Source organism: Mirounga leonina, unplaced genomic scaffold, assembly GCF_011800145.1.
Source record: "Mirounga leonina isolate KUSES-001 unplaced genomic scaffold, KU_Mleo_1.0 Mir_168, whole genome shotgun sequence".
In the NCBI taxonomy this organism is placed as follows: domain Eukaryota; kingdom Metazoa; phylum Chordata; class Mammalia; order Carnivora; family Phocidae; genus Mirounga; species Mirounga leonina.
Window position 1 is genome coordinate 21,960,131 of NW_023270426.1, and position 21,687 is coordinate 21,981,817.

The window sequence follows — 21,687 nt, forward strand, 5'->3', positions numbered from 1 at the left end:
ACGGATATGGCCTGGGGCGCCACGCGCGGGCTTTTTGAAAACTTGACTGTTGGGGTTGGGGGCCTGGATTTACCCGCCGCAGTTCGGCCGGGCCGCTACACCTGGCGTCCTCTCCGCCCCCCGCCCGCCCAAAGATGGAGGGTAGAGGCCTGGTCGGGAAAGGCAGCTACCGTTTACGGGGGCCCGACGCGCGCTTAAACTAAAACACTGGCACGTGGCCCTGCGCAAAAGCGAGCCGGAGGCCCGGTGAAGGGCGGCGGTGCGCCACAAGCGCTTCCGATTCCCGACCGAGGCGTGGCGCGAGACCCGCCGCCCCCCTGCGGCCATCTGTGAAGCCCTCGCGACGCCCCTCTCAGCCTCCCTTCCGCACTCCGACAGCTGGCATTTTCATTTTACTAAAGGGAACACATCATTTTATAGGTTTACGTTACCTATGCGTTGCTTCTTTCCCAACACGTTAGCTTTTTTAAAGCATTTTATAACAAACCGGGGCCCAAGGAGTTAAACACAAAGACATTATACATAAATACCACGCACCCCCGGTAAGTGCCTTACCGACCCTCACTCAGGTGCAAATGCAAGCAAGTTCTAACGGCTTCCACTTACGGAACCTTTGTGTGCCAAGCAAGATACAAGGAGTGGGACATGGTAAATCCTGAAGATGTGGTATTCCTCATTGCTCACTGCATCCTGGAGTACTCAGCATTGAGTGGTGAAAGAGATGGAACATGCACTCAATCTCAGATTCAAAAGCTACATAAAATTTCTAAAGCGACTTCACATGAGCAAAATAGAGAGGAAACAAAAAAACCACATAAGGTTCAAGGAACAGTAGTAAGTAGACTAGTTTGGAGCAAGAGGTTTTTGATAGAAAACAGTAATGGGTAAGATAGGTTTAGAGTCTTGGACATTATGGAACGCCTTGAAATTTAGACAGTAGTCAAAATTAGTTCAAAGGCATAGAGATTAAGCTTCATGGTTTAAGGACAAACTAGAGTCTGGTACTACCACCTACCAACTGTGTGATCATCCAGTTGTGTGACTGGATGTCACTTAACCTTTTTTTAAAACTTAGCCAGTTTTATCATCTGAAAGAACAATTTAACACCTCCCCACTGTGGTAAAAATTAAATTCTGTACGTAAATGCACAGTGCCTGGTACATACTAAGTGCTCAGTTCAACAAATACACCAGGTGCTGGGAATATGGCAGTAAACAACAGACAAAACTCTCTGCCCTCAAAGAGCTTACATTCTAATAGGGAGAAGCAGATAACAAGAATGATACACAGCATGATAGTGATCAGTGTGCTCCCGATTAAAAGAGGACAGCAGGAAGCTATTACCTTTTTGTTACAGAAAAACCCACAAAATTCAGGTATGTCAGGATTTGCTAACCGACTGATGATAAAGAATGAAGAAAACAAAAGCATTCCAGTGTTTGAAATCTGGAACACTAAAATTGTAGCCTGAAAGAACTACAAAATTAAGAAAGGAAACTATTTTGGAGGGAGTGGGGGAGATGATGAACATAGTTGTTTAAGGTGATAATGCGATATTTATAGGGCACTGTCTTCCGGGATGCCCAAGATTACACCTCACATGAAAGATTAGACCTTAAGAAATGTATTTTAGGGGGCGCCTGGGTGGCTCAGTCGTTAAGCGTCTGCCTTTGGCTCAGGTCATGATCCCAGGGTCCTGGGATCGAGCCCCACATCGGGCTCCCTGCTCCGCGGGAAGCCTGCTTCTTCCTCTCCCGCTCCCCCTGCTTGTGTTCCCTCTCTCGCTGTGTCTCTCTCTGTCAAATAAATAAAATCTTAAAAAAAAAAAAAAAAGAAATGTATTTTAGGGGCGCCTACGTGGCGCAGTCAGTTAAGCATCAAACCCATTTTAAGCTCAGGTCCTGATCTCAGGGTTGTGTGATTGAACCTTAGCTAGGGCTCCACCCTGGGCATGGAGCTTGCTTAAGATTTTCTCTCTCCCTCTCCCTCTGCCCTTCCCACCCCTCTCTCTCAAAAAAAAAAAAAAAAAGTACAAAAAAGGTTATAACAGTAAAAGATGAATTTCTGAAGGAAAGTGATTAAGACCATAACTTATCTTCTTATCCAAATTATAAATTCCAAAGTAACAGTTTTCTCCTATATTGTTTTTTAAAAATCCTCCATACCACCTAATTGGGAATCCATTATGGGTTTAATTTCTACAGACTAGGAAAGCTTCACAGAGGCTCACTCGCTCTCTCTATCTAGTAAATCAATAAATCTTTTTTTAAAAGCTCTTATACATAGAAGGAGTTTAGGAGATGTTGGGAAGCAACACAAGCATGTTTAAGAGACATTTATGAAGCCAGGATAAATGCAAGATAATTGGGATGTTGGATTCTTTTTGGAGATTAGATTGGTAAAGGTGGACACAGTGAATACGGAGTATTATATAAACACTTAAATGAAGCAGTCAATTTCCTACCCCTCAGATCATTCAAGAAGAAAAACTTTTTTTTCCTATTTTACCTTTCAGATCATCGCCTGAGTTTGTTTCTTGGTTTTACTTTGCTTACCAGTGTGTCTCAGCCTTCCAAATCCATCCCTCTTGCAAGCTTGATTACAGAAACCTAACTGAATGTGGTGGTTACACAACTCCTACAACTACACACTAAAAAGGGTATATTTTAGGTATATTTTACTGTACCTAAATTATACCTAGAAGAAGAAAGAGAATGGGAGAAAGGGGGAAAGGATGAACTGGGGGAGAAAGGGAAAACTATGATAACCTGTATTTCCAGAAAGCAGCAACTCCAATTATTTTAACCAACTTTTTATGACATCCAAGAGTCTCTTTTTGCAGTTAGGGTTCTGGTATGGACTTAATCATGTCCCCACCCCAAAATTCATATGTTGAAACCCTAGCCCCCAATACTTCTGAATGTAACTGTAATTGATGAGAAGGTCTTTAAAGAAGTGATAAGTTAAAATAAGGCTATTAGCGTGGGGCCCTAATCCAATATGACTGATGTCCTTATACAAAGAGAAAGATACACCAGGGGTACATGTGCACAGAGGAATGACCATATGAAGAGGCAGCAAGAGGATGGCCATCTGTAAGCCAGAGAGACTTCTCAGAAGAGTGCAGCCCTGCTGGTACTTTGATCTTGGACCTCCAGACCCCAGAACTGCAAGAAAATTAATTTCTGTTTTGTTTTGTTTTTTAATTTCTGATGTTTAAGCCACCAGCATTCTGTGGTATTTTCTTATGGAATCCCTAGAAAACTAAGATATGTTCCATTTTTATTTACTCAAGGTACCTTCCAAAAGGGTACTTTCTGTCATTTACTATGAGCTACAGTCCTTGTAGTGGACTCTTTTGCAACTCAAATCAAAAGCCTTAAAATATGACCCATTCTTTCAAACCAGTTATTATGCTTCTGGACATTTATGCTAAGGAAATAAGTGAGGATCTGTGTGAAGATTTAGCTACAAGGATTTCAATACTGTTCATAGCAGAAAAAAAATTTACAAACTACCTAATTTCCCTCAAATGGTTAATTAAAAAAATAATTATTTTCTAGCTAAAAATATTATGAAGCACTTAAATTGATATTACAGAGGAAAAATAATGACTTGTGTTTGGGTATGAATCTTACACCATCATGATGATGGGTGAAAGGTCACCATTACTTATTTTACCAAATTAAGTCTGACTCTGAACCCCACAGTTGACAGAATGGCAAAAATGTCATTATTGGGACTCCTCTCACATTTTTCACTCAAAGGCACTTGCCTCTCTCCACTTCCCCTCTTGGGCAATCTAAGACTAATACTCTGAATAAAATGCTTTTTGTTTTAAAAATATATTGAAAAAAAGGGCACCTGGGTGGCTCAGATGGTTAAGCATCTGCCTTCGGCTCAGGTCATGATCCCAGGGTCCTGGGATCGAGTCCCGCATCGGGCTTCCTGCTCCTTGGGAGCCTGCTTCTCCCTCTGTTTCTCTCTGTCTCTCATGAATAAATAAATAAAATCTTAAAAAAAAAAATATTGAAAAAAAAGAACCTGACATGTCGAAGAATCAAGTGGCCCATGCTAGTTCATATGATAATTAATAAATTAATATTATATTTAATAATAAAATAACAATATAATTAAAATATATATATTGAAAAAGCCACCATGAGGACTGGCTTTAAAAGGGACTGTCCTGAGGCAAAAGAATACATAGACCTATTTAATCTGTGGATATACTAATTGTATCTTATTTGACTGCTTGTGTATTCCTTTTCCTTGGGTACAAAATGTAAGCTTTCAGAAGGGAATTATATCAATTTCCTTCACACGAGAGGAGATATGAAAGGATAAGGGCTTGGTATAAAAAAATGACAGCTTCCCAAATTTAGAAGAAGTGACCAAACAAAAGTTACAAGCTTCCAGTTAAAGGTAAGTAAGTCCTGGGGATGTAATGAACCACATAGTGACTATAGTTAACAATCATGTTCTGCATATTTGAAAGTTGCTAAGAGAGGAGATCTTAAAAGTCCTCATCAAGAAAAAAAACTGTGTATGGTGAAGAATGCTAATTCAACTTGTGGTAAGCATTTTGCAATATATACATATATCAGGTCGTTATGTTGTATGCCTAAAACTAATACAATGTTATAGGTCAGTAAAATCTCAATTCTTAAAATTAAAATTTTTTTTAAAGAGAAGTAACCAGAAACTCCTGGTTTTTTGTCCATTGGAGGAAACCATGGGCCAGCCAGTGTATAGTCCTACCATTCCACCCTACCCTACACACACACACACACACACACACACAGGTAACGGTGGAGGCTGGACACTAATTATCTTGAAAGCAAGGTAAGCTACCTTGGTTTTGGAACCAGATACATGTTCCTGACCCCAAATAAACCTGGAATTCTTACATGTAAAACTCTAGGAATAACAGATATTGAATTTACAGCCAGATGCATGGGCGATTGGGGTAGATTATCAGAAGCAGAGAATGGTACGAACTTAATGTTTTGTGTCCCCCAAAATTTATACGTTGAAGCCTAATCCCCAATCTTCTGGTATTTTGAGGGGGTGGTACTTTGGAAGGTAATTAGGTCATGAAAATCAGTAGATGTCTCATGAATGGGATTAGCGCCCTTATAAAAAGAGACCCCAAAATGCTTTCTTGTCTTCCTTTCATCATGAGGACACAAGGAGAAGATGGCCAAACCAAGAACCAGGTACTTATCTGACACCAAATCTGCAAGGGACCTTGATTTTAGACTTATCAGCCTCTAGAACTGTGAGAAAGAAATTTCTTTCCTTCTTTCTTTTTTTTTTTTATGAGAGAGAAAGAGGGAGATTGAGAGAGAATCATAAGCAGACTCCATACCCAGCGTGGAGCCCATGCAGGGCTCAATCTCACAACCCTGAGATCATGACCTGAGCCAGTATCAAGAGTCGGACGCTTAACCGGTTGAGCCACTCAGACGCCCTGAGAAATTTCTGTTGTTTATAAGCTAGCCGGTCTCTGTATTTTTCTTTTTTTTTTTTTTTTAAGATTTTATTTATTTATTTGAGAGAGAGAATGAGAGAGAGTGAGAGAGCACATGAGAGGGGGGAGGGCCAGAAGGAGAAGCAGACTCCCCGCTGAGCAGGGAGCCCAATGAGGGACTCGATCCCTGGACTCCAGGATCATGACCTGAGCCGAAGGCAGTCGCTTAACCAACTGAGCCACCCAGGCGCCCCTCTGTATTTTTCTTATAGCAGTCTGAATGAACTAGGACAGAAGACTTAACAATTTGACATTTCTCAGAATACCTCTGCCCCAAAATATACATACCCAAGTACAAACACATGCACAGACTCACACCAGAATATGAGCCTTCTAAAATAAAAGCATTAGCTTTTCTCCCCCAGGCTTGGCATCGAGGACTTACTTTGAGAATGGACCTACCCTATGAGACAAGAGATGCAGGAAATTTTACCTGGATTGTTTTTAGGTCCATATTCTTCTGCTATGAAAATCAAGCTACCTATACTACAGAAATATGGAATAATCCATATAATATGCATAAGACAAAATATTGAAGCAAACTTTGTTAAACCAACTTTCAACAATTATTTAGATATTTAGTCTTGGATATTGCAAATAATCCAGTTGAAAATATAATACATTATTTTCCCATGACTAAAGAATTTATTGATGGAAGCTTCCAAACTGGAAGAAAAGTTCTTGTCCGTGGAAATACTGGGATCTCCAGCAGAGCTGCCTTTGTTATTGCATTCATTATGGAAACATTTGGAATGAAGTACAGAGATGCTTATGTTCAAGAAGGGTTTTGTATTAATCCTAATGCTGGATTTGTCCATCAACTTCAGGAATATGAAGCCATCTACCTAGCAAAATTAACAATACAGATGATGTCACCACTCCAGATAGAAAGGTCATTATCTGTTCATTCTGGACCCACAGACAGCTTGAAGAGAACACATGAAGAAGAAGATGATTTTGGAAACATGCAAGTGGCGACTGCACAGAATGGCTGACTTGAGCAACATTAGAGAGGATGTGAATTTCTATTTGGGAAGGAGAAAATACTAGAGACAGTAATAATGTAAAATGGTAAAAACACAAGTCGTTTTGTTTTTTTTAATTATATGTTGCTTCCAGGCATGTTTCTCTGCAACTTGTTGAGCAACATTTTAAGATGTTGGACTTCTGCAATAAATGGTACTGATGGTTTTACTCCTTTCTTCATTTTCTTTTCTTTTTTTTTACTCTTTACATAAGTTTTATTATAAACCAAGAATTTTGGACTTGCAAAGAGGTATTATTGCAATAATGCACTTTTCATACTTGAAATTTATTTGCATGATATAAAGTTATTACTTTAAACAAAACGCAAGTTGGGGGGATTTGTTTATAAAATCTGGGTAATTTATAACAAGAATTTCCTAAAGTTTGCTAAAAATTCATTTTGTGTTCTATATATCACATTTTAAAAATAATTTTACAGTGCATTTTTATGATGAAACCTCTTCTGGAAACATTAACAAATACAGGAATCTGCCACATTTCTGTTTTAGTGTACTTCAGTAGCTTCATTACCCTTTTATTTTTTTAAACTTAATACCTTATTAATAATCTTTGAATCATGACATTAGCTAACTCTTCTTACTTTAACATGATCGAAGTATTGCTTCCATTCCTATTATCTTCCTAATTTGTTTATGCTATAGAAAAAAAAGTTTAATGAACAAAGGAAGATATTTTGCTTGGTAATACCAGATACTAAAAAACAAGGAGTTTTAGACTTTTGAGTCACTTTCCTTTTTTCTTTAAGAGCCAAATGTTGTCTTTGTTCTTTTTAGAGTTGTTTAGCCCATTTTTTCTTTGTCCAAAACAGTTCTAAGTAGAATAACCAATGTAGCACTATTTTTTTTCTAAATGAAGCCCAAAATAGTGCCTTGCATCAATTAAAAAATAAAATAAAAGTATTTAGACCACTCCATTTTCATTTATTCATCATATTTAATTCATTCGTGGGCTAGGTACTGTGGATAGGTCCCTGGCCTCCAGAAGCTCAACAGTCTTGGAAGAAGTAGTAGTACAAAAGAGATTACAAATATAATGTGTTAGGACAGAAATGAGCAGAAATCCAATCAGTAAATTCTTCTGATAGAAATTAACTTCAGAAGTAGGTGTAAGGCCTACAAAAAGGTAATGGCATTCCAAGTACAGGAAATTGTATATATACCTACTGTGTTTGAAGTAAATTATCAAGGGTGTGATGGTGTATTAGCTTCCTATTGCTTTTGTTAACAACTTACCACAAATTTAGTGGCTTAAAAACACAAATTCATTATCTTATAGTCTATAGGTCACAAATCAAATACACTCTCAGGAGGCCAAAATCAAGGTGTTGGCAGGGCTGTGTTCCTTTTTTAAAGTCTTAGGGGAGAATCTGATTACTTGCCTTTTCCAGCTTCTTTAGGCAACCTATATTTCTTAGCTTTTGGCACCCTTCCACCTTCAAAGCCATCAATAGCCAGTTGAGTTTCACATTAGATTATTATGACACTGCCTCTTCTATCTCCCAGATAATCCAGGAAAATCCTTTTACTTTAAAGTCAACTGATTAGCAACCTTAATGCCATCTGCAACCTTAATTCCTCCTTGTCATAAACATAACATATACATAGGTCCCAGGGATTAAGATGTGGTCATCTTTGAGGTAACCATTACTCTGCCTACCTCAGATGGGAATAAAAGAAAATGAGGCTAGGATGGTAAGCAGGGGCTGGATCAGAAGGATTATGGATGTCTTTTGAAAAATTTCCGGCTTTCAGTTCTATAAATAACATGGTGCCACTGATGAGTTTTAAAGAGAAGGATAACAGAGATTTACATTTAGAAAGACTATCCCATAGATAATGTGTAGAAGAGAGATTAGAGTAGGGTATGACTTGAGAAAGAGCCCATTTAGAACGCCAGTGTGGTACAGAATACTGGTTAGCATCTCCAAGGCCAGAAGTAAAGCAGAGGCAGTAGGGTTGGGTGGGAAGGATGAATTATTGGAGAGATAATTAAGAGTTGGAATTGACCTACTGTGGTGATCAACTGATCTTAGTGGGTTAAGTTTCTTATTTTATGATAAGGTAGATCACGATTTCATTCACCAAACTAGTGAATTTTGAAGAGGAGACAGGTCAGAGAGATTTTCTGTTTACAGCTGTTGTTGCTACTGCTGCTGTATCAGCCATCAACTGCCTATCATTAGGCTTTTTAGGCCAGAGAGAAATCAATATCTACCTTTTTAAGCCTCTCTTATTTAAGCTAATCGTAACTCATACAAGAGGATTCCATGATCTCTATTTTCGTCGAGATACAAATATCCACCGGACCACCAATGTTATTCAATGCCTGATGCTAACTGTTATATATTATCTTAATGAGTCCTCACATGGATCTTCAGAGGTGTATTTTATTATTATACCCATCTTACAGCTGAAAAAACTGAGGCTTTAGGATATTACACTGCCCATGGTCTGCCAACTATTTACTACGCAGCCTTCCGTCACACAAAAAGTTTGTGCCCACCATGTCAGGTAATACAAATGCGATGGACTAGAAACAGGAAAAATAAGGTATAAGAATAAGGAGGAAGAGAAGAAACACATTAATATCCTTCTGAATCCCTTTGCTTATATTTCTCAAAAATTAAAAATTCTTTAAAAATTCAGGGACGATATTACCATTTTCACATCATTAATGTGTCTAGTTAACTTTACCTGGGCACAGATTGTCATAGTTGCAAATGACAATTTGAGCAGAGAACAGTGTTTACTTGAAATTTGAATCTTTCAGTGTGAAGAACCACAAAGGAAAACCAAAAAATGGAAGACCAAAAGGTAGAGTCAGAAGGAAGAGGGATGACAGGGTGCCTGGGCGGCTCAGTCAGTTAAGCATTCAGCTCATGGTTTCAGCTCAGGTCTTATTCTCAGGGTGGTGAGTTCAAGCCCCTCACTGAAAGAAGGAAGAGGGATGAGATGAGGCCCCCCTGCCCTGAATGATGAGGAAAGCCTCAGAACTTTTATTCTTTATCCTGTGATTCAGGAACTAGTTAGAAGGGTTTCATGAATATGCAAACTACAACGTGGCAAACTAAACACATTTTCTATAGTTTCTTCCTAAAAATCCATTAAATGACAGTTAAAAAAAAAATTTAAAGGATATAAACCCTTGTTAGGGATTGGGCACCTCCCCAAATTCATATGTTGAATCCCTAACCCCACAATGTGACTAGATTTAGAAAGAGCGTCTTCAGGGAGGTAACTGAAGTTAAATGAAGTCATAAGAGTTGGGCCCTAATCTAGAGTATGAATGGTGTCCTCTTAAGAAGAGAAAAAGGGACACCCGGGTGACTCAGTCGGTTAAGCATCGGACTCTTGATTTTGGCTCAGGTATGATATCAGGGTGGTGAGATCAAACTTCTTGTTGGCTCCATGCTGGGTGTGGAGTCTGCTTGGGATTCTCTCCCTCCTTCTGCCCCTCCCCCACCAACCCTCCCAAACCCCACTCATGCTCTCCCTTTCTCTCTCTCTCAAAAAAAAAAAAAGAAGAAGAAGAAGAGAAAGAGACACCAGAGACCTCTCTCTCTCCAGGTGTACACAGCAAAGGGATTATGTTTGAACAGAGGATGAAAGTGCTGTCTGAAAGCCAGAGAGGTCTCACCAGAAACCAACCCCTATGGCACCTTGATCTCTGATTTCCAGCCTCCAGAGTTATGAGAAAATAAAACTTTGTTATTTAAGTCACCCAGTGAATGGCAGTGTGTTATACAGCCACCTAGAAGTACCCACGTGTATAAGACCTCACTCATTTGTATCAACAAAGCTCCCTATACATATCTTGCTTGAATTTCTCTAGGTAAAATTACATCAGATTTAGTGATTTACTAATGAATTCCATACAGGGGTCAGAGAATTACATTCCTTAAAATTACATAAATTATGTAACTTTTGGTTTTGAATTTTTTGAGTTATATTTATATTATCCCCAAAACTTACATTTTTAATATACTGTTTTTACTTAGTCCAGTAAGAACTTCAATTTTTTTTCAATATTTATTTCCTTCAGCAAATTTTATACTGAATATTTTACTCTCCAGGAGGCATGTGTCAGATCAATGTGAAAAGTAAGTTTTTAATTTTACCTGTTAAGTCCATCTTCGGCTTCTGGTTTCAGCCTGTAGTATAGTTGGGAATGTGGACAACTTATAAAGCTTCTTTTCCTCACTTATACAGAAAACTTGTGCACTGAGATCAAATTTCCATCAACCTAAAGAGTGACAATACAGAGTGAGATTTAATTGATAAAGTGTTCTATACTCAGACCTGTGAATGAAGTAACATTCATATACCATATACATTTTGAGTTCTCAGGAATCTGGTCCCACCTCATTTCTAAATACATACTGAACAGAGCAGAGCAGAGGTTAGTCTACTCAGTAAACTGCAAGAGAAGTATTTAATTGCAATTGCTCAGTGAATTCAGATTATATGTAAAGTCCTTCTGGATCACTCAGGATCTGAACAACATATTTAGTTAAATGATATTTATTATCATAATTTCAGCAGATTAATATTAGAGAAAATATTTTTTCAACTAAAACCAGGAGAAGAACAGTGGGAAAAAGAAAAATAGGCAAGATTTATATGAGCAACAGTGTAATGATGATTAGCAGCTATGAAATCAAGAATTGTGTGCTCCTTGAGGAATTTATTTCGTATGAGACTCACTGGCTGAGCTCTCTCAGCATATACAGCAGTGATTTGTTTGTTTGGGATTGGCCATGTGCCTGGCCTAATTTACATGAAATTTACTTTACTTTGCTGCCCAGGATTCTAAATTTGGTCTATTTTCCAGCTTCTGAAGTAAATATATAAAGCACTTTTCATTCATCAGTATCCTTTAAGGAGTTTCTTTCAAGGATCAAAATTGCACATAATTCTGTTCAAATTCTAGTAATTTGCTAATTCCCATCTAATTTCCATTGGCTTTGGGGGATTTATTTATTTATTTATTTATTTATTTTAAAGATTTTATTTATTTTTTAGAGAGCAAGCGAGAGAGAAACAGCATGAGAGGGGAGAGGGTCAGAGGGAGAAGCAGGCTCCCCGCTGAGCCAGGAGCCCAATGTGGGACTCGATCCCAGGACCCTGGGATCATGACCTGAGCCGAAGGCAGACGCTTAACCATCTGAGCCACCCAGGCGCCCCTGGGGGATTTATTTTTAACCTGGGTCTAACATGCTTATCGACAGCATCCAACCAAAATAGACAGCAATACATCTAAGTTTCATCACAAGTTTGAGCATGGTTTTGTAAAAACACTCACTGATCTTATTGGCACATTCAAAAATTCTACTAGAAATAGTTAAATCCCATTATATCTAAGCATTTACTGTTGACAGGGCTCTTTATTACCCTGAATTTCAATTTTCAAAGAATCTTCTTATTCTACATCTAGAATCTTAGTGAGATAGAGCATGGACACACCCATTAATGGTCACCCAGTTCCAAAACTTTCGTGTGACACATGTGGCCCAGAGGGTCGAAATGATATGTCCAGGGCCACACAAACAGCTGGTGGCAGAGTTCTAACTCCTCACCTGCAGTCAACAACTTTGTCACACATGGCTAAGCCCACAACACTCTTGCTGGTACAGTTTCTGGGTAGGCTTCCTTATTTAGAAAATAAAAACACTGCTGGGGCACCTGGGTGGCTCAGTTGGTTAAGCGTCTGCCTTCGGCTCAGGTCATGATCTTGGAGTCCCGGGATCGAGTCCCACATTGGGCTCCCTGCTTGGCAGGGAGCCTGCTTCTCCCTCTGACCCTCCCCCTCTCATGCTCTCTGTCTCCCATTCTCTCAGATAAATAAATAAAAAAAACCTTAAAAAAAAAAAAAAAAGAAAAAGAAAAACACTGCTAAAGCAGGAGTTGGGTTATCATTCTATACTTGCCGTTATTATTTGTCTGAAGTCTACTGACCGCCTGTCACAAAGGAAGTCTCGAGGCTCAATTTCTCCTGACTCAAAATAAGATTAAAAGAAATATGAGGTTTGGGTACTTGAATGAGATTTTGCATCTAGAAGATAAGGCTGCAAGAAAACTGGAATTAAACTGGTATTCACCCCAGTCCTGCTCCCAGCCCTAAGTCAGCTCAGGGAGCCCTGGGGAAGGGGAGAGAGGAGAAAGGCACCTTCATCTACCAAATGTCAGAATGACCTGTTCCTTCCTTTCCACTACACTCTTTTGGGTTAGAAAGAGTAAAAGAAAACCAAAATTGTTGAGGCATCCTGAGTTCATCTGGCATTAATTTCTGGAGGCATGTATCAAACCAGAATATCCCACTTCTCTTACAGAAAGGATACAATTAAAGACTTATGCTGAATTTTTCTGGCAAAAAAAACCCTGTCTTTTCATGTGCAAGTAATTTCTCCTACATCTTGGGAGCTATAAATATGTATGGTAAGTATGAAATTTACTCCATACTCGTAGGTGTAAGAAAAGCCATGTTCTTAGGCGCCTGGCTGGCTCAGTTGGTTAAGCGACTGCCTTCAGCTCAGGTCATGATCCTGGAGTCTCAGGATCCCACATCAGGCTCCCTGCTCAGCAGGGAGTCTGCTTCTCCCTCTGACCCTCCCCCCTCTCATGTGCTCCCTTTCTCTCTCATTCTCTCTCTCTCAAATAAATAAATAAAATCTTAAAAAAAAAAAAAAAGCCATGTTCTTTGTGAACAAATTAAATCTCATCCTAAGCCAGCACTCCTTAAGCTGATGGAAATTTAACCTCAGTCAATAGTGGGGCCACGTCCTTGTCCCCAAAACAAAAATTACAGGTTTTACACAGTCCAGAATACTCACGGACAACTCTCTGATCTTTGGTCACTGCTGACAGGTTCTTTGTCTAAGACAACAGGGTCACTTGCAGGAAGGTGGTTCTGCTGCTTCCTCAAACTTACCTCCCAGCTGCAGCTGGGGCTCCTTACCAAGGCTAGGAGCCCCAACACAAAGGTTCAGGTACCCACTGTACCACAAAGCCATTCCACGCTAAAGACAGGCCACATCCCCAGGAGGTTACAATGGAGCAGCACAGAGGAACTGGATCCTGGTCCCCACTACTCCATGGAGCTCTCCTCCCCAAATAATCTCTCTTTGAGATTTCCATGGTAGACTCTCCCTCCTGGGTTCTTGCCTCTCTTCCTTCTTGAGACCACCTAGCATGAGCCCTTCCAAGAATTTACCTTTGAAAAACAGAATGCAATTGTACTGCTTTGATCCTACTGAGCAAAAACTCAAAGAAAGAAAACAGAAAAGCATTCTTGGAATAGGGCAGGAAAACAGAACAAAAGGCAAATTAATATCTCAGTAAATTATCCTACCACATGTGTCTTTTTGCTAAATTATTTGAAAGCAGATACAGAAGAGGCCACTTTCTCCATCCCTCTTCACGCTTCTGAGGTGTGCCTCCTCCAGGCACAAGTTTAAAGCAATTTGTGACTAAACTCTGAGGTCAAGAAGCATCCTGGGACAGTTTCTAGACAAATGGTTTCAGGCAGTTTCTAGACATTTGGGGGGCATCCTTGCTAATATTGTGCTCTTATCAGTTTTAGGGACCTAGAAGTGAATTATCATATGTCCCCTAAGTCAGTGAATGAGACTACCATCTAGCTAAGGTTGCTACATGTCTTTTCTTTTTTTTTAATTTAAATTCAATTTAAATTAAATCAATTTAATTTAAATTTAAATTCAATCATCTTTACTTTCAGATGTAGAGTTCAGTAATTCATCAGTTGCATATAACACCCAGTGCTCATCACATCATGTGCCCTCCTTAATGCCCATCACCCAATCACCCCATTCCCCCCACCCACCTCCCCTCCAGCAACCCTCAGTTTGTTTCCTATAGTTAAGAGTTTACACGTCTTTTCTCTCAACAGCTAGCCCACCACCAATTCCACACTTTCCAGACACGCTGAACTGCTTGCAATTCTCCTAAAAGACATACTCTCTGAGCTCCAGGCTTTTGCATATGTGACTCCCTCTGCCTAAAATAACGTGACACCAGTTTTTCATATTATAGTACACACACAGAAAAGGATAGTAGTTGTACAACATGCAGTGATAAACTGGAAATGATTTGGTTAATCTATATAGGCCTTGTTGAAAAAATTTCAGTAGAGAAGATATATAATAAGATATCAAAACATTTTCATGAGAAACTTTAGCTTGCTCATTTATACATAACTGTTCTTTTTATTTTAAAATAATTCCAAATTTACTTAATAGTTGCAACAATAATAGTATAGTATAAATAACTTTTTTCCTGGAACAGTTGAGAGTTAATTGCCAACATGATGGATGCCCCAGTGCCCCTGCTAACACTTCAGTGTATAATTGCTATAAATAAGAACATTCTCCTACATAACCACAAGACAACCATCACAGTCAGGACTAACGGTGATCCATTACTATCAACTAACCCACAAGCCCAGTTCAAGTTTTAACAACCGTCCCAATGATGTGAAAGGTTCAAGGCCAGGAACACACGTTGCGTTTAGTTTTCATGTCTGCTAAAGTCTCTTTCAGTCTATAACAGTTTACCAATCTTTCCTTGACTTTGATGCACTTGACTTTTCTAGAGATCATAAGGCCAGTTATTTGTATCATGTCCCTCAGTTTGGACTTGTCAGATATTCCCTCATCATTAGATTATTTATTTCAGGCAGGAATGTCACTGAGGTGACATGTGCACCTATCAGGCGGCACATGATTTCTATTTGTCTCATTACAGGTAATATTAACTTTGATCACTCAGTTAAGGTGATATCTGTCAGATTTATCCACCATAAAGTTCCTTTTTACCCCTTTGTAACTACTAATTATTTTATAGGGAGGTATTTTGAGACTACAAAATATTCCCTTCCACTACTTTTTAATATTCACTGATGCTTCTTGGCTGAATTAATTATTACTATGATGTTATCAAGAGAGAGAGAGCACGCGTGGGCATGCTCGCACACACACAGCAGGGGGGAGGGGCAGTGGGAGAGGGAGAAGCAGACTCTCTGCTGAGCAGGGAGCCCAACATATGGGGCTTGATCCCAGAAGCCTGGGATTATGACCTTAGCCAAAGGCAGACGCTAAACCAACTGAGCCACCCATGTGCCCCATATTCAATTGTTTATATCAGTATGGACTCATGGGTTCCTACATTATTCAATGGGTATTATTATATCCCATCTATTCAATGGGATAATCTGATATTATCATTATTTATTTTGATGCTCAAAAGTATCCACCGGAAACTCATTCAAACTGACGTCTGCATTCTTTTAATATGTTCCCATAACTCCTTAACTACTTTTTACTTTCTTGCCTAACAAGATATTTCTGGCTCATCTTGGACTTTCTCTGCCCTGTCCTGAAATGAGCTACATCTCCAAGAAGTCTTGGTTCCTTTTAGTGGAGAATTATACTTTGAAATCTAAAAAGGGCACTAGATGTGTCCTATTTTAGGGGTACTGCTGTTCTCAGAGATGGGGAATATATGTATGTATACATACACATAATATATTATTTATACACATATATTATATGTATATTATCCATGCATTTACATCAACATTTCTTCATTTAGCTATCAAACCCTGAGTTCACGTCACTACTTCCAATTCCAATCCAATATCACAGTTATTACAGTTTTTTTTCCTATTCCATATTTAGAATTCTCTCCTCTAACAGTGAAAAACTTGGCTGCCATTATCCTCAATATATTTACTTATTGATTCAATCCTGCCTGTGAGTAATCAACTTTCTGCCCTGCTACCACCCTCTCACAAAGAAGTCCTCCTTACCCTGTTCAGACTCTGACACATTGCTGGCCTATCATTGCTGTCACATGCCCCTCTCATGTAGATGCCCTCCTCATCCTACTGGGCTTCAATACCCCATGCCAGGTGACCACCACCTTTCTGCACAGATTCCCTCCCCACCCCAATCAAGCTCTGACACATGGTGCCAGGCCGGCAAGCACCCTTCTCACCCCACTTAGGTAGTAGCCAACATTTACCAATGAGCTACCAACTCCGCCTCCCAACCTAACTGCCTTCTTTTTCTCCCTCAAGGTCCAGATTCTTGTGCCAGATCCCTGCTGTCATCATCATCCTGTGCAGAAAACCTCCTCACCTCTCTCGAGCTCATAACAACCATACAGGCTGCTACCATCCTCCCCCTCATAGACTCCCTCCTCTCTCCATTCAGGCTCTGATATGACAGATAGCCGCTCCCCCACCAACTTTGATGCAAATGCCTACTTTGCTCAGCCCTAATTTTTTTTATTGAATTATTTAAAAAGGAAGAAAGGAAGGAGGGATGGAAACAGGCTACATGCAATTTCTGCTAGAGAAATTTTAATGATAATCTCTTCAATTTTTGACATTCACCATCCACAAGAAACTTTATTCATGGATAGGTGGATGAAAATTTTAAAATTTTTTATAAACATTCCAAAAATGAACCTCAATTGAAATTATAGCTAAAGACTCTTTTCTTTTATCGGCAAACAAAAGCATCCCAGGCAGAGGGAAGAGCTAGTGCAAAGGTCCCAAGAAAGAAAGAAATCCAGCAAGCAGGAAATTACTGAAAGAAGAGGTCAGTGCTAGGAAAGATTTCTTGTACTAATGCAAAAGGATTTCAAATGCAATTAAACTTTTCATATCAAAAATTTTAGGGGCACTTGGGTGGCTCAGTCATTAAATGTCTGCCTTCGGCTCAGGTCAGGATCCCAGGGTCCTGGGATCAAGCCCCATGGCAGGCACCCTGCTCAGCGGGAAGCCTACTTCTCCCTCTCCCACCCCCCCTGCTGGTGTTCCCTCTCTCGCTGTGTCTCTGTCAAATAAATAAAATGTTTAAAAAAAAAATTTTTTAGGGGCTCCTGGGTGGCTCAGTTGTTAAGCATCTGCCTTCGGCTCAGGTCATGATCCCAGGGTCCTGGGATCGAGCCCCGCATCGGGCTCCCTGCTCCGCAGGAAGCCTGCTTCTCCCTCTCCCACTCCCCCTGCTTGTATTCCCTCTCTCGCTGTGTCTCTCTCTGTCAAATAAATAAATGAAATCTTTTAAAAAATGGGAAAAGAATCTAAATAAACATTTTCCAAAGATGACATACAAATAGCCAACAGGTGTTTGTTGAGCACATGAACAGCATATGAAAAGATGTTCAACATTACTAATGATCAGAAAAATGCAAATCAAAGCCACAGGGAGCTATCATCTCATTCCTGTTAGAATGGCTAATATCAAAAAGACAAGAAATAACAAGTGTTAAAGATGTGCAGAAAAAGGAACTCTTGTGCCCTGTTGTTGAGAATGTAAATTGGTGCAGCCGGTATAGAAAACAATGCGGAGGTACCTTTAAAAATTTTAAATAGAACTACCATACAATCTAGCAATTCCACTTCTGGGTATTTATCTGAACTCTCCAAAAGCTATCTGCACCCCAATGTTCCTTACAGCATTATTTATAATACCCAAGACATGGAAACAACTTAAACATCCACTGACGGATGAATGGATTTTTTTTTAAGATTTTATTTATTTATTTGACAGAGAGAAAGAGAGCACAAGCAGGGGGAGCGGCAAGCAGAGGGAGAGGGAGAAGCAGACTCCCCGCTGAGCAGACAGCCTGAGGTGGGGCTCAATCCCAGGACCCTGGGATCATGATTTGAGCCAAAGGCAGATGCTTAACCAACTGAGCCACCCAGGTGCCCCAATTTAAAATGTGGTGTATATATGCACAGTGGAATATTTTTCAGGCATAAAAAAGAAGGATATTATGTTGAGATAACATGAATGGACCTTGAGGCAATAAGCTAAGTGAATTAAGCGCCCCCACCACCACACACACACACAAAGAACACTGTATTATCTTGTATGTGGAATTTTAGGAATCTTAGGAAAAGGCACCTCAGATATAGAGAAGAGACTGGTGGCTGGCTGCTAGACACAGGATGTGGGAGGGGGAGGGGTGAAATAGACGAAGATGACCAAAAGGTACAAATTTCTTTTTTTTTTTTTAATTTTATTATGTTATGTTAGTCACCATACAATACATCATTAGTTTTTGATGTAGTGATCCACGATCCATTGTTTTCGTATAACACCCAGTGCTCCATGCAGTACATGCCCTCCTTAATACCCATCACCGGGCTAACCAATCCCCCCTCCCCCCTCCCCTCTAAAACCCTGTTTCTCAGGTCCATAGTCTCTCATGGTTCATCTCTCCCTCCAATTCCACCCCCCCCATTTTTCCCTTCCTTCTCCTAATGTCCACCATGTTATTCCTTATGTTCCACAAATAAGTGAAACCATATGATAATTGACTTTCTCTGCTTGACTTATTTCACTTAGCATAATCTCCTCCAGTCCCATCCATGTTGATGTAAAAGTTGGGTGTTCATCTTTTCTGATGGCTGAGTAATATTCCATTGTATATATGGACCACATCTTCTTTACCCATTCATCTGTTGAAGGGCATCTCGGCTCTTTCCACAGTTTGGCTATTGCGGACATTGCTGCTATGAACATTGGGGTGCATATGGCCCTTCTTTTCACTATATCTGTGTCTTTGGGGTAAATACCCAGTAGTGCAATTGCTGGGTCATAGGGTAGCTCTATTTTTAAATTTTTGAGGCACCTCCACACTGTTTTCCAAAGTGGCTGTACCAACTTGCATTCCCACCAACAGTGTAAGAGGGTTCCCCTTTCTCCACAAACTCTCCAACATTTGTTGTTTCTTTCCCTGCCCATTTTTGCCATTCTAAGTGGTGTAAGGTGGTATCTCAGTGTGGTTTTGATTTGGATTTCCCTGATGGCTAATGATGATGAACATTTTTTCATGTGTCTGTTATCCATTTGTATGTTTTCTTCAGAGAAGTGTCTTTTCATAACTTCTGCCCACTTTTTGACTTGATTATTTGTTTTTTGGGTGCTAAGTTTGAGAAGTTCTTTATAGATCTTGGATACCAGCCCTTTATCTGTAGTGTCATTTGCAAATATCTTCTCCCATTCTGTGGGTTGCCTCTTTGTTTTGTTGACTGTTTCCTTTGCTGTGCAGAAGCTTTTTATCTTGATGAAGTCCCAAAAGTTCATTTTTGCTTTTGTTTCACTAGCTTTTGGAGATGTATCTTGAAAGAAGTTGCTGTGGGCAATGTCAAAGAGGTTACTGCCTATGTTCTCTTCTAGGATTTTGATGGATTCCTGTCTCACATTGAGGTCTTTCATCCACTTTGAGTTTATCTTTGTGAATGGTGTTAGAGAATGGTCGAGTTTCATTCTTCTGCATGTGGCTGTCCAATTTTCCCAGCACCATTTATTGAAGAGACTTGTCTTTTTTCCATTGCATGTTTTTTCCTGCTTTGTCAAAGATTATTTGACCATAGAGTTGAGGGTCCATATCTGGGTTCTCTATTCTGTTCCATTGGTCTGTATGTCTGTTTTTGTGCCAGTACCATGCTGTCTTGGTGATTACAGCTTTGTAATATAGCTTGAAATCGGGCAACGTGATGCCCCCAGCTTTGTTTTTCTTTTTCAACATTTCCTTGGGGATTCGGGGTCTTTTCTGATTCCATACAAATGTTAGGATTGTTTGTTCCAGCACTTTGAAAAATGTCATTGGAATTTTGATCGGGATGGCATTGAAGGTATAGATTGCTCTGGGTAGCACAGACATTTTAACAATGTTTATTCTTCTGATCCATGAGCATGGAATATTTTTCCATCTTTTTGTGTCTTCTTCAATTTCTTTCATGAGTGTTTTGTAGTTCCTAGAGTATAGATCCTTTACCTCTTTGGTTAGGTTTCTTCCGAGGTATCTTATGGTTTTTGGTGCTATTGTAAATAGAATCGTTTCTCTAATTTCTCTTTCTACAGTTGCATTGTTAGTGTATAAGAAAGCAACTGATTTCTGTACATTGATTTTGTATCCTGCCACATTACTGAATTGCTGGATGAGTTCTAGTAATTTGCGGGTGGAGTCTTTTGGGTTTTCCACATAAAGTATCATGTCGTCTGCGAAAAGAGAGAGTTTGACTTCTTCTTTGCCAATTTGAATACCTTTTATTTCTTTTTGCTGTCTGATTGCTGTTGCTAGGACTTCTAGTACTATGTTGAACAACAGTGGTGAGAGTGGGCACCCTTGACATGTTCCTGATCTTAAGGGAAAGGCTCTTAGCTTTTCCCCATTGAGGATGATATTCACTGTGGGGTTTTTCATAGATGGATTTTATGAGCTTGAGGAATGCTCCCTCTATCCCTATACTCTGGAGAGTTTTAATCAGGAAAGGATATTGTATTTTGTCAAATGGTTTTTCTGCATCAATTGAGAGGACCATATGGTTCTTCTCTCTCCTCTTATTAATGTGTTCTATCACATTGATTGATTTGCAAATGTTGAACCACCCTGCATCCCGGGGATAAATTCCACTTGGTCGTGGTGGATGATCCTTTTAATGTATTGTTGGATCCTATTAGCTAGGATTTTGTTGAGGATTTTGGAATCCATATTCATCAGGGATATCGGTCTGAAATTCTCCTTTTTGATGGGGTCTTTGCCTGGTTTGGGGATTAAGGTAATGCTGGCCTCATAGAATGAGTTTGGAAGTTTTCCTTCTGTTTCTGTTTTTTGGAACAGCTTCAGTAGAATAGGTATTATTTCTTCTTTGAATGTTTGGTAGAATTCCCCAGGGAATTCATCAGGCCCTGGACTCTTGTTTTTTGGGAGGTTTTTGATCACTGCTTCAATCTCGTTACTGGTTATTGGCCTATTCAGGTTGTCAATTTCTTCCTGTTTCAGTCTTGGCAGCTTATAGGTTTCCAGGAAGGCCTCCATTTCATCCAGATTGCTCAGTTTATTGGCATATAGTTGTTGATAATAATTTCTAATAATTGTTTCTATTTCCTTGGTGTTAGTCGTGATCTCTCCCCTTTCATTCATAATTTTATTAATTTGGGTCCTTTCTCTTTTCTTTTGGATAAGTCTGGCCAGTGGTTTATCAATCCTATTAATTCTTTCAAAGAACCAACTTCTAGTTTCATTGAGCTGATCTACTGTGTTTCTGGTTTCTAATTCATTGATTTCTGCTC

General features: G+C 39.5%; 1 protein-coding gene and 1 pseudogene across 5 annotated transcripts in view; one reads left to right on the top strand and one right to left on the bottom strand.

Moving 5' to 3' along the window:
- The window catches only part of KLHL3 (kelch like family member 3), a 279,538-nt gene that overhangs the window by 147,525 nt on the left and 110,326 nt on the right, over positions 1-21,687 (bottom strand). For 4 of the 5 annotated variants that reach the window (XM_035014193.1, XM_035014194.1, XM_035014192.1 and 1 more), the window contains one exon: positions 10,699-10,823. The exons of the other annotated variant lie outside the window; for it this stretch is intronic. The gene's annotated coding sequence lies outside the window, so the exon portion shown is untranslated. The remainder of the gene's footprint in view (positions 1-10,698; positions 10,824-21,687) is intronic. 5 annotated transcript variants of the gene reach the window in all.
- On the top strand, positions 1,293-6,530 carry LOC118017104 (annotated as a pseudogene).